General features: G+C 35.5%; 1 protein-coding gene across 1 annotated transcript in view; it reads right to left on the reverse strand.

The window, feature by feature from the left end:
- The window catches only part of ITGA1 (integrin subunit alpha 1), a 157,440-nt gene that overhangs the window by 129,753 nt on the left and 14,329 nt on the right, over positions 1 to 13,358 (reverse strand). The window lies entirely within an intron of this gene.

The following is a 13,358-nucleotide window of genomic DNA, read 5'->3' on the forward strand; positions in this document are numbered from 1 at the left end:
TTGTATTACATTGTTGACCCTGACAATGAAACTTTCTAATTCATCTAAAAGACCACATGTGATTAATTCCAGTACAAACCACTATAAAAGGGGCTTGTCTTTCTCTGTATTTCCTGTCTACTCACCACATTTCCCACTATATTTTACTGTAACTTAGGGAAAGTATAGAAGCCAGAGGTAAGGGTGAAAAATGATTCCCAGAAAGGCAGGAAAAATTCCAACCTTAACTTCTATTAGTTCTAGGCAAGAAGTTAGGGCTAAGTGAGAAATTTAGTACAGTGCTAACAGACTCTTTTTTTTTTAAATTATGTAACTCATTTAATGATAATTAATTTTGTCTCAGTTCTTCCCACTTCCTCACATTCCACACGTCATCCCACTTCCTTTCCCTGGGACTGAGAATACCATTGAGACACAAGGGTCAGAGATCTATTCTGAGTTCATTCCTCCTCGTAAAATATGTTCTTCTTTTCTCCTTTTTGCAGACAAGCTCCTTTCCTTCCACCACATCCAATGCATGTGGGCCATTTACTGAAATGTACTACTCAAAAGAAAAGTTGTTACTGTTTATTAAAGGTTTTTTCCCCCTGAATTTTAAAACCAAAGATAAAATGCATAGAAAGATAGGAAAGACCCTAGTAGATCCCCCCACTGTCCAGCCTCTGGCAGCTCCCTGTCACTTCCCTTTTCTTGACAGTAGGCTGCTTCCCTGGTCCTGAGGTGGCTGCCACCACCCCCTCAGTCCTGGAATCCTCTTATCCAAGAATGGCTGTGCGTAGGACATAACGTCCTACACTCCCCTCCTCAACACCCCCTTCCTTGCTGAAGGAAGGCATCAATCTCTCTTTTCTGGTTTCACTGTTTTGCTGTTAGTCATGAGAGAGAAACAGAAGATAACAAAAATATGGAAAATAAAAAGGCTCCAGAATCTTTCAAAATTGCTTCTGTCGTGATCGCTGGTCCGTATTTCTGATTCTACTTATGCCCTTTTCACTTATTTCTGAGGGTGGGAGGCAATGTGATCTCTTTTCTCCATGATGTCTCTTCTGTTTGTTCACTCTTTACCGTAAATATTTAACATCTAGGGAGCTTAGGAGATTATACAGACACCATGACGTAGATGAGAAAAATGTTACCAAGTAAATTTGAGAGGGCTTAAAGAGGAATGCTCTCAGTTCTCTTTGCCTCATCTCTCTAGAAAGTAATGGAAGAGCAATGTGGGCTGGCATTTATCATCACTAAGCTCTGACGGTACCTCCTAGTGAAGCCAGGCTGAGGTAAGGGCGCCGTCTGAGCTGCCATAGTCCTGTCCATGTCTTCTTTCTGCACCCAGTGCAGGGCTATGATTGCATGTTCGCCGTCTGCTCCCCATCCTAGACTGGATTTCCCTGGAAGGAAGGGACTGTGATCTTCTCTATTCACTCTGTGTCACTGAGGGCTGGTACAGTGCCTGGCACGTAGTCAGTACTTAGTAAATGGTTGTCAGAAGAATGCAATGGTTCTCAGAAGAAGAAAGGCAGGAGGCAGAGTCTTTCTCTAGCAGAAGATAAATACTCCAAGGAGTGGACAACCAGACGTCAAAGGAGGGTTTGGGTCTCTGATGCCGAGAGAGAAATTGCCTCGCCCCAAGATGAAGAATTATTTGAAAACAAGGAGGATTTAAGGCATTTAAATATCCCACCATGTTCCTTGTTTCCCTATCCCAACCACTTTCCAATATTCATTGGTGACAAGAAAATAGGTAAGAAATTGGAATGGGATGGATCAAACAGGAATGCAGACCTATGAAATACTCCATTCATGTGACTTTGACCAAGTTAACAACCCTCTCTGGGCCTCAGTTTACATCTGTATCATGAAGTGAGTAGGTCAGATAATATATATAAGGTTCCTTACAGCATCAACCTTTCATGATTCTAAATAATTCAGAGCCATGTGGTGCAATGTATTTTCAATTTTCCTCTCCTCCACCTCATCCAAAAAAACAAAACAAATCAAAATTGACTTCTACCATTGTCCACAATACACTTGGAGAGGAAGAAAAACTATAAATTATGGTCACAGGATCAATGAGCTGAAACGAAAGATTAAAATGTTTTATATTCACAGGGCAATTTTTCACAATGGTGTCAAACAAAAAGTTCTAGTCAATGTTTACACGAGGACTTGATGAAAAATTCCAGACATAAAACTTCTGGAACTTAGACTTGAACTCAGAGGACCTCCCACTTCTGAATAAATTTTACAACTCAAATCTATTGGGATGTTTTCTCCTTAACAAGAATTCATCTTTCAGCAATGATTTGTGTCTTCTTATTAAGATTATCTCTGGCTACCTGGACCTGTCATTCTAGGTATGACAGCTACAGATTTATTTAAGTACCCCTATCTTTTAATAATTTTAAAGGAAAAATCATTTTGAAAAACATTATATTTCCTTGACTTATCAGAATGCACGGAATGCAATTCAATCTATTCCTCAATATGAACTCCAGCTACTATAACACAGTAGTCTTCAGGCCCCAGGGAATTACTCTATCACTCTAAGCCCTAGACTTATTCTTCTGATGATGCTTCAGGATCCCCCTGAGCTGTCAGCTGTCACTACTCATTGCTGTCACCTCCCTGTCAGCTTGGATGCTTGTGGTCATTTCTCTCTAATATCTAACTTGCTGACAAAATTCAGGGAAAAATTTATCAACTCGTCATTGTATACCCAAGGGTAGCATACTTCCTGGTACTTAAGATGTTTGGTAAATAAATGTTTATTGAAATAATGCATGAATTAACATAGTAGGTTTAAAAATTATTTTAAAACAAGTTTGCTAAAAACAGGTGTGAAATAAATAGATGCCAAGTAAACACTTGAGAAAGGCTTCCAGAAATGGAACCAAATGAAACAGAGGCAATCAACTTACCAGAGACAGAGTTTAAAACACTGATTATAAGAATACTTAAAGAACTTATCAAGAATTTCAACAAAGAGATAGCAAGCATAAGAAAGGATATAGTAATCATAAAAAATAACCAGTTAGAAATAAAAAACACAATAACTGAAATGAAGAATACACTAGAAGGAATTACCAGCAGACTGGATGAAGCAGAGGATCAAATCAGTGATTTAGAAGACAAGGTAGTAGAATTCTCCCAATCAGACCAAAAAGAAAAAAGAATAAAAAACAATGAAATAGTTTAAGAGACCTGTGGGACAACATCAAGCACAACAAAATTTGCATCATAGGAATACTAGCAGGAGAAGAGAGCAAGCAAGGGATCGAGAACATGTTTGAAGAAATAATGACCGAAAACTTCCCTAACCTGGTGAAAGAAAATGACATACAAGCCCAGGAAGTGCAGAGATTCCCAAACAAGATGAATCCAAACAGGTCCACACCAAGACATATCATACTTAAAATGGCAAAGGTTAAAGACAAGAGAGAATCCTAAAAGCAGCAAGAGAAAGACAGGGAGTTACCTACAAAGGAGCTCCCATAATACTATAAGCTGACTTTTCTACAGCAGCTTTGCAGGCCAGAAGGGGGTGGCAGGAAATATTCACAGTGATGAAAAACGAGGGCCTACAACCAAGACTGCTCTACTCAGTAAGGTTATCATTTAAAATAAAGAATTTCCCAGGAAAGAATAAGCTAAAGGAATTCATTACCACCAAGCCAGTATTGCAGGAAATGTTAAAAGGGCTTCTTTAAGCAGAAGAAAGGTGAAAACAAACTAACTGACAAAGACTAGAAATACAAATAATAGCATGGTAATAACTATGTACCTATCAATAATCACTTTAAATGTAAATAGATTAAATGCTCCAATCAAAATACATAGGGTAGCTGAGTGGATAAGAAAACAAGACCCTTGCATATGCTACATATAAGAGACTCACCTCAGATCAAAAGACACACACTGACTAAAAGTAAAGGGATGGAATAAGATATTTCATGCAAATGGAATGAAAAAAAAAAGCTGGGATAGCAATACTTATATTGTACAAAATATATTTTAAAACGAAGACTATAATAAAAGACAAAGAAGGGCCCTACATAATAATAAAGGGATCAATCCAACAAGAGGACATAACTGTAGCAAACATCTATGCACCCAACACAGGAGTATCTAAATATATAAAACAGATATTAACCAACATAAAGACAGAGATCAACAATAACATATCATACTAGGGGACGTCAACACCCTCTTAACACCAATGAACAGATCCTCCAGATAGAAAATCAATATAGAAACAGTGGCTTTAAATGACACATTAGACCAGTTGGATTGAATCGATATTTTTAGAGCATTTCACCCCAAAGCAGCAGAATATACATTCTTTTCAAGTGCACATGGAACATTTCCCAAGATAGACCACATGCTAGGCCACAAAACAAGTCTCAAAAAATTTAAGAGACTGAAATCATATCAAGTGTCTTCTCTGACCACAGTGCTATGAAACTAGAAATAAATTACAAGAAGAAAAGCAGAAAACACACAAACACATGGAGACCAAATAAAATGCTACTAAATAATACATGGGTCAACAAAACCAAAGAAGAAATCAAAAGATATCTTGATTCAAATGAAAATGAAAGCACACTGACCCAAAATCTATAGGATGCCGTGAAAGCAGTCCTACTTAGGAAATTCATAGCAATGCAGGCCTACCTAAAGAAACATGAAAAATCTCAAATCAATGGTCTTATCTTTACACCTAAAATAACTGGAAAAAGAACAGCAAAATAAGCCCAAAGGGACTACAAGAAGGAAATAATAAAGATCAGAGCAAATTAAACGAAATAGACACCAAAAAAACAATACAAAAGGTCAATGAAACCAAGAGCTAGTTTTTTGAAAAGATAAACAAAATTGACAAACCTTTAGCCAGCCTCATCAAGAGAAAGAGAGGACCCAAATTACTAAAATCAGAAATGAAAGAGGAGAAGTGACAACAGACACCACAGAAATACAAAAAAATTTAAGAAAATACTACAAGAAACTATACACCAACAAATCAGACAATCTGGAAGAAATGGATAAATTCCTAGAAGCATACAATCTTTCAAGGCTGAATCAAGAAGAAACAGAAAATCTGAAAAGAACAATTACTACCAACAAGATTAAATCAGTAATCAACAAGATACAAATAAACAAAAGCCCTGGACCAGATAACTTCACAGGTGAATTGTACCAAACATTCAAAAAAGAATTATCACCTATTCTCCTCAAACTATTCCAAAAAATCCAGAAGGAAAGAAGACTCCCAAGCTCATTTTACAAGGCCACTATTACTTTGATACCCAAACCAGACAAAGACATTACAAAAAAATAAAACTATAGGCTGATATCCCTAATGAACATTGATGCAAAAATATTCAATAAAATATTACCAAACCGAATTCAGCAATACATTAAAAAGATCATACATGACAATCAAGTGGGATTCATTCCTGGTATTCAAGGTTGGTTCAATATCCGCAAATCAATTAATGTGATACACCACATTAGCAAAATGAAAAATAAAAATCATACGGTCATATCAATAGATGCAGAAAAAGCAATTGACAAAATCCAGCATCTATTTATGATAAAAACTCTTAGCAAAATGGGAATTGAAGGATCATATCTCAACATAATAAAGGCCATATATAATAAACCTACAGCTAACATCATACTCAATGGAGAAAAGCTAAAAGCATTCTCCTTAAGATCAGCAATAAGACAAAGATGTCCCCGTTCTCCACTTTTATTCAACATAGTACTGGAAGTTCTAGCCACAGCAATCAGACAAGAAAAAGAAATAAAAGGCATCCAAATTGGAAACGAGGAAGTAAAATTGTCATTATATGCAGTTGACATGATACTATGTATAGAGAACCCCAAAGATTCCACCAAAAAACTATTAGAAGTGATAAATGAATTTAGTAAAGTAGCAGGATACAAAATTAATATTCAGAAATCAGTTACATTTGTATACACCAATAACTATCAGAAAGAGAAATTAAAAAAACAATCCCATTTACAATTGCTTCAAAAACAATGAAATACTTAAGAATAAGTTTAACCACATGAGTAAAAGACCTGTACTCAGAAAATTATAAGACATTGAAGAAAGAAATTAAAGAAGATACAAATAAATGGAAACATATACCATACTCATGGATAGGAAGAATTAATATAGTTAAAATGTCCATACTACCTAAGGCAATATATAGATTCAACGTAATCCCTATCAAATTACCAATGACATTTTTCACAGAACTAGAACAAATAATCCTGAAATTTACATGGAACCATAAAAGACTCTGAATAGCCACTGCAATCTTGAGAAATAAGAACAAAGTGGGAAGTAGCACATACCTGACATCAAATCATACTACAAGGCTATAGTAATCAAAACAGCATGATATTGGCATAAAAACAGACACATAAATCAATGGAACAGAATAGAGAGCCCAGAAATAAATCCATGCCTATATAGTCATTTAATCTATGACAGTGGAAGCAAGAGTTTACACTGGCAGAAAGACAGTCTATTTAATAAATGGTGCTGGGAAAACTGGATAGGTACATGCAAAAAAAAAAAATGAAGCTGTATCACCTTATGCCATATACAAGAATAAATTCAAAATGGATTAAAGACTTAAATGTAAGACCTGAAACCATAAAACTTCCAGAAGAAAATACAGGAAGTAAATTCACAGTCATTACCTATAGTAACATTTTTACTCATATATCCCCCTGGGCAAAGGAAGCAAAAGAAAAAATAAACATGTGGGATTACATCAAACTAAAACGTTTTTTTCACAGCAAAGGAAACCATCCTAAAACAAAAAGGCATCCTACGGAATGGAAGAAGATATTTGCCAATGATACATCTGATAAAGGGTTAATTTCCAAAATCTATAAAAACACTCAAACAACTCAACACCGGAAAAAAAAAAAAAAAGCAAACAACCCAATTAAAAAATCGGCAGTGGACGTGAAGAGACATATTTCTAAAGAGGACATACAGATGGCCAACAGACATATGAAAACATGCTCAACCTCACTGATCATTAGAGAAATGCAAATAAAAGCCACAATGAGATACCACCTCACTCCTGTCAAAATGGCTGTCATCAATAAATCAATAAACAACAAGTGTTGGCGAGCATATGGAGAAAAGGGAACCCACATGCACTGTTGGTGGGATTGCAGATTGGTGCAGCCACTATGGAAAACAGTATGGAGGTACCTCAAAAAATTGAAAACAGAACTACCTTATGACCCAGCAATTCCACTGCTGGGTATCCATCCAATGAAATCCAAAACACTAATTCAAAAAAATATATGCACCCCTATGTTTATTGCAGTGCTATTCACAATAACCAAGATATGGAAACAACCGAAATGCCCATCAATAGACGATGGGATAAAGAAGCTGTGGTACATTTATACAATGAAGTATTGCTTGGAGATATATATATATATATATATATATATATATATACACACACACACACACACACACACACACACACACACACACACATATATGAAATCTTATCATTTTCAACAACATGGATGGACCTAGAAAATATTATGCTAAGTGAAATAAATCAGACTGAAAAAGATAAATACCATATGATCTCACCTACATGTGGAATTTAAATGACAAAATAAATGAACAAACAAAACTGAAATAGACTCAGAGATATAGGAAAACAACAACAACAACTGATGGTTACTAGATAGGAGGAGGGTGCAGATGGAGGAGAAGGTGAAGGGATTAGAAAGTACAAATTAATAGTCACAATATGGTCATGGGGATGTGAAATATAGTATGGGGAATATAATCAATAATGCTGTAAAGTTTATGTGGGGTGCCAGATGGGTACTGGACTTATCGGGGGGATCACTTCATAGACTGTAGATGCCTGACCACTGCGCTATACACCTGAAGTTGAAATTGAATAATATTGAATATCGATTATAATTAAACATACATATATGTAGTCACGGAATGTGGAGTACAGCATAGTGAATATAGTCAATGGTATAGTAACAGCTATTTATGATATCAGAGGGATAACAGATTGGATGGGTTATCACTTTTTGATGGGTATAAATGTCTATTATATTGCTTTGCACACTTGAAACTAATTTAAAAAAGAAAAACAGAAAAAAACTTAAGACAAGATTTGAAGCCATAAAAATAAACTGAGTTCTAGGGGAAAAAAAAAAAAGACTTTAAAGGCTGGGTTTAACTTGCAAATTTGTAACAGTTTCTATACATTTTCTAATTCTCAATTCTATCCTAGATAGAGAGCCATAGGATTGAGTTATAGTTTTTCATGAGATGAAACAAAAACAAACAAAATGATTAAACTTTTATATAAAATTTAGCTTTTATCAAATAATTTTTCAATTTTGAGGCACGTCTGACCTACTCCAAACAGAAAACTGAGGAATGGACTGGCATTCTTTTTTTCCCTTTTTTTCATTTAGGGAGTTGCTTGATTGGGTACCTCATTATACCCACTAGCTATGTGATTTTGGACAAATTAGTTACCCTCTTTTCAGTTTTATTATCTCAAAATAATAATGACAAACTTTTTTTTTTTTTTTTTTTTTTTTGACAAACCTTTCTCACAGGGCTCTTCAAAAAATTACACGTGAGTCATTCTTTTTAAGGCACTCATCATGGGCTCAGACGTTAATAAACATATAGTTACTGTTCTTGTAATACGTTGGCCATTCCTGGAGTTGGGCCAGTGGTGTCAACCCTGTGTGTGAAGTCATTTCTCTGCCTGGCAGATACTGCCATGGCTCAGCATTGGGTTATTTGGGATAAAACGTGGCACCCTAAATCGATATAAGCTCTGTCTCCTACATTATAGAAAACAGGTATTTCCATTGTACTAGCATTTTAAAGAATGGAATTCAATGTGGGCAATGTTAGAGGAGGAAGAAAAGGGAACTTAAAATAAAACTGGCAATCCAAGTCCCCACAATTTGTCATAAATGTCTCAATCCTTAGCAATTTGCATCCGGAAATATAAGACGTTCCCACACTGAGGCCAATTATTACAGAAGGAAAATATTCACTGTCAAAAACAAAAATGAGATCCTCAAATTTGTATGCAGCTGAAGTATTACACACAAAGGTGGATTTTACTTGAGGGAACACATTAGTTTCTCCTCAATTGAAATAAACAAATTCACAATATCCTAGTTTCTTTCTCACTGTTATGTATCACAACAAAATATACTAACATGTTTCTTAATGTAGAGAAGTTAAATACTACAAAATAAATGGGCTGTATTACAAATTATACTTGGAAATCTATAAACACTCTAAAATGGATGAGGACACACATGGTGATACTCTCAAACACTTCCTAAAAAGGAATTCTTGCTATATAAAGAAAAATGATGAATGAGATTTTATCATCTCCACTTAGCTTAACAAATATCTTTTGCCAATGTTTTTTCATGGTCTTCCTAATCTATCTCCTTACTGAACTTGGCCAATTTCTTTTTTATTTCTAGTCATATTTACCTGCTACTTGATGACTATGTTACGTAACTCCTCAGATTGTTCTCCTTGCTAAATTCCAAGACCCTTACTATAGATCTTATCTTTTAACTTAATTGGCTCCATTGTTGACTTCTGAATCTTTTCTAAGTGAGGCATCCTTGATAGACAAAAATATTATACTTGTGTCTCAACTCCTTTAGAAATCATTTTGACTTTTCAGTAACACGCACTAAACTTCTAAATTGACAATTCATCAGCAATCTACATAATGCATTAAGAAACTCTTGAATAGCACTTTTCTGAAATACTAAATCTCCTAGAATACATAAACTGAATCACAGCATAAAGTTTAAATATACTCACATCAATAGGAAGACAAGTATTTTATTTAGGGTTTTAAAAACTTATCTGAAATTGTGTGTGTGTGTGTGTGTGTGTGTGTGTGTGTGTGTGTGTTTAGCTGCTCTTCACTACTTGGGAACTTATTTACTGAAAAATGTGTATTGGCAAAATTACAGACTGACCAAAATCAGTTGTTAAAGCAAACATAAATAAAACTTTGTAAAATTTATGTCACAATTCTGACACTGGTGGTTCTGCAGGGAGTGAAAGAGGACGTAGTAAGAAAATCGAAGATGTCATATTAGGACATCCCATGAGGGCTAAAGGTCCAATGCCAGTAACCCTTGGGCCTGAATGAGATAGAGCTTGCCAAAAATTTCTGTACTATAGGAATCCTGAAAATGCCTTCTAATAAATTCAATTGTTACCCTTAATATACCTTTTTTTGTAAACTGGAACTTTTCATATACTAAATTTGTATGTTAAGACCCACTTAAAAAACATACAAAAGTAATTTAGCTTTTGCCCCAAAACTTAGCTATTTTTTATCTTAAGGACTTGTAAAAACTCAAGTTCTATGAAATCAACACTTCAGCTATTATACATGTATATTTCTAGTACACTATAGAGATCTTTAGGGGAAGAAATAATTATCTGGCCACATCAATTGTTGAAATATATAAACACCTCTGCTTTGAATGATTAAAATACAGGTAACGGAGTCAAGTAGCATTTAAAAGAGATTACATATTGCTGTTTCCCTATGCTTCTGAAACTGACCCTCTTTTTTTCAAGTTTTACTAATTCTTGTTAGGTCATTTTTTTTTCTTCCTCTATGAATGATTTCAGGTCTACTTATATGCTGACAGTATCTTGTATCATTATCCCCACACATCTGTTTTTCCCTGAACTTAAGATCTGGATACATGATTGCTAAGGAATCTTCTTATGTAGATTCCTGCACTTAGTCAAAATTTTTTTGAGCATCTGCTCTGTGCCAGGAATTGTTCTTAGTGTTGGAGATACAGAAATGAATCTAACAGACCACAATCTCCACACTCCTGGTGCTTACCTTTTCAACAGACGGGGAGCAAAACAAGTGAAACAGGCACTACAGATTAAAATAAAACAAGGAAGGGGAATCTTGGAGAAGTGACATTTTTTTTGAAAAAAAGGCTGGTTTGGGAAGACCTCACTGAGAAAGTGACATTTAAGCAAAAACCTGAAGGGAATAGGGAATGAATGAGTATACAGAAATCTGGTGGAAAAGCATTCCAGATGTCCCACAGGCACTTCAAACCAGATTCAAAATTGAACTGTTTTTCCTTGCGAGTGTCTCTTCCTATAATTTCTGTCTCTCAATCGTGCCATCATCTCTCCCAGCACTCAAGAAAACAATTTGGGATTTACCCCTAGACTCCATGCTTTTAGTAACTCTGAACAGCAATCTGGAGCCCAAGTCCTTTTGATCTTACCTCCTCATATCGCCTAATTAATTTATTCCTATTACAAAGGATATCGTCACTGCCTTTGTGTAGGCCATCGTCGTTTTTCCTTCGGATTTTTCTAATATGCATTCTCTTAACCAGTGTTACTGCTTCCAATCTTGCCTCCTCCAGTCCATCCTTGATGCTGCTAGAAAGTGGCATTTGTGAAATGCAGTTTATCACACCATTCTCCTGCTTCAACTTTTCAGTGGTTTCTCATTATGGTCAAACCCACACTTTTTACTGTGGAATGAGGGTCTAATGTGATTAGCATACTCACTTTGTCCTCCCCTGCAGGTTTCTTCTTACCATTTCAGGTAAACTTACTGGCTGTAACTAAAAGTTCCTCTCAAAAGTGACTCCACAACACTGTGCCCTTATTGACTTCTATAGTTACTTTCATAACAGTGATTTGTTTACATGTTTGTCTTTCCTAAACCTCGCTCAGTGCTTGGTTCAAAGAAGGTACTACAAAAAATGAATGGATACAATTAAACGCATTACGCTCAATGATTGGTGTAATATACATACGGACACTCATAGCTAAGCACTGGCCACAGGCAAAATGGTTCCTTTCTTCACAAACCCTCAGAATCACCTTAGAAATCCCTCTTTAACATGCAATTCAACATATTCTGACACTGAACACAAATAGCCAGTATTATTTGCTTGAAAAACCATCTAATTTAAAAGCACAATACTCCTTTCCCAACGAACAGTTACTTTGGAAAATTCGTGTGCACACCATTTCATCTATGTACTTTCACTGTTAGTAACAAAGAATTTCAGTTCCAGAATATATGAACTACAGAAATTATGAGTCACTTCTGTTAAAGATAATTTGAGGTTGAGAGAACTGGTCATGGGATTTAGAAAAGGAAACTAATGTTAGTGACAGAAAGTAAGTAGAGATAAAGGAAAAATAGCTTTACAAAGCTACTCTAGTGGCATGGGGTAGGAAAAAGACCCAACTTGTATATAAAGGAGTAATGAAAGTGAAACCCAGACTCAACAATCCAGACATAAAAATATTTAACATATAAATGGGGGGACCAGGAATATCAAAATGTAATTTGATATATATCATATCTAGAATAAAATGAAACAATTTGCAAGCTTCTCATTTATTGAGCCTAGTGGGGATAACAAATGTTTTACAAGTACCTGATAGTAAATGGAAATTTACAGCACAACACTATATTGAGAGGTACGTAACTAGTAGGGTTTTCATTTGTTACCACATGGTCTTTCCCTATTAATGAACATCAGTTGAAATTAGACTGTGCATAATTTCCAAAGATTTATGGCTCATTTTGCTTTTGAGAGAATAGTAAAAAATCAGAATTTTTAAATTTTATTTTATATGCTCCTACCACTATTTGACATACTCTACCATGAATATTGGCCAGTTAACTCTCTTGGAAGTTAAAACAAATCATTTTCTCTATGGCTCGTGACCTCCGCGAGAGATTTACTAGAAGCAAAAGAATACGCTATTTTGCCTATGTTTATCAGATGTTATTATCCACAGCAATCAACTGGAGATGTCATTAAAATAGACTGCAACTCAGTAGGTCTAGGGTAGACACCAGGATGCTGCTGGTCCATGGAACACACTTGAATAACAAGGCCTGAATCAGTGGTTCTCACCTTTGATTCCTACTGCGATCACCTGGAGAGCTTAAAAAAAAAAATATTTCTAGGGGTGAAAGGTTATATAGTCTGAGGTCCAATCTGGGTATTGAGTTTTAAAAACACCCAAGCAGCTCACTTTGAGGATCCATGGCCTAAAATGGATTAGGTTTATTGGTAGGTTTTATTTTCTCTAGTTTCTATTACCGTGTTTCCCCAAAAATAAGACCTGACTGGAAAATAAGCCCTAGCGTGATTTTTCAGGATGACATCCCCTGAACAGAAGCCTTAATACGTCTTTTGGAGCAAAAATTAATATGAGACCCAGTCTTATTTTTGGGGAAACTGGTACCACTGATAGCTAGAAATAA

Source organism: Rhinolophus sinicus, linkage group LG03 (assembly GCF_036562045.2).
Source record: "Rhinolophus sinicus isolate RSC01 linkage group LG03, ASM3656204v1, whole genome shotgun sequence".
NCBI classification, from domain to species: domain Eukaryota; kingdom Metazoa; phylum Chordata; class Mammalia; order Chiroptera; family Rhinolophidae; genus Rhinolophus; species Rhinolophus sinicus.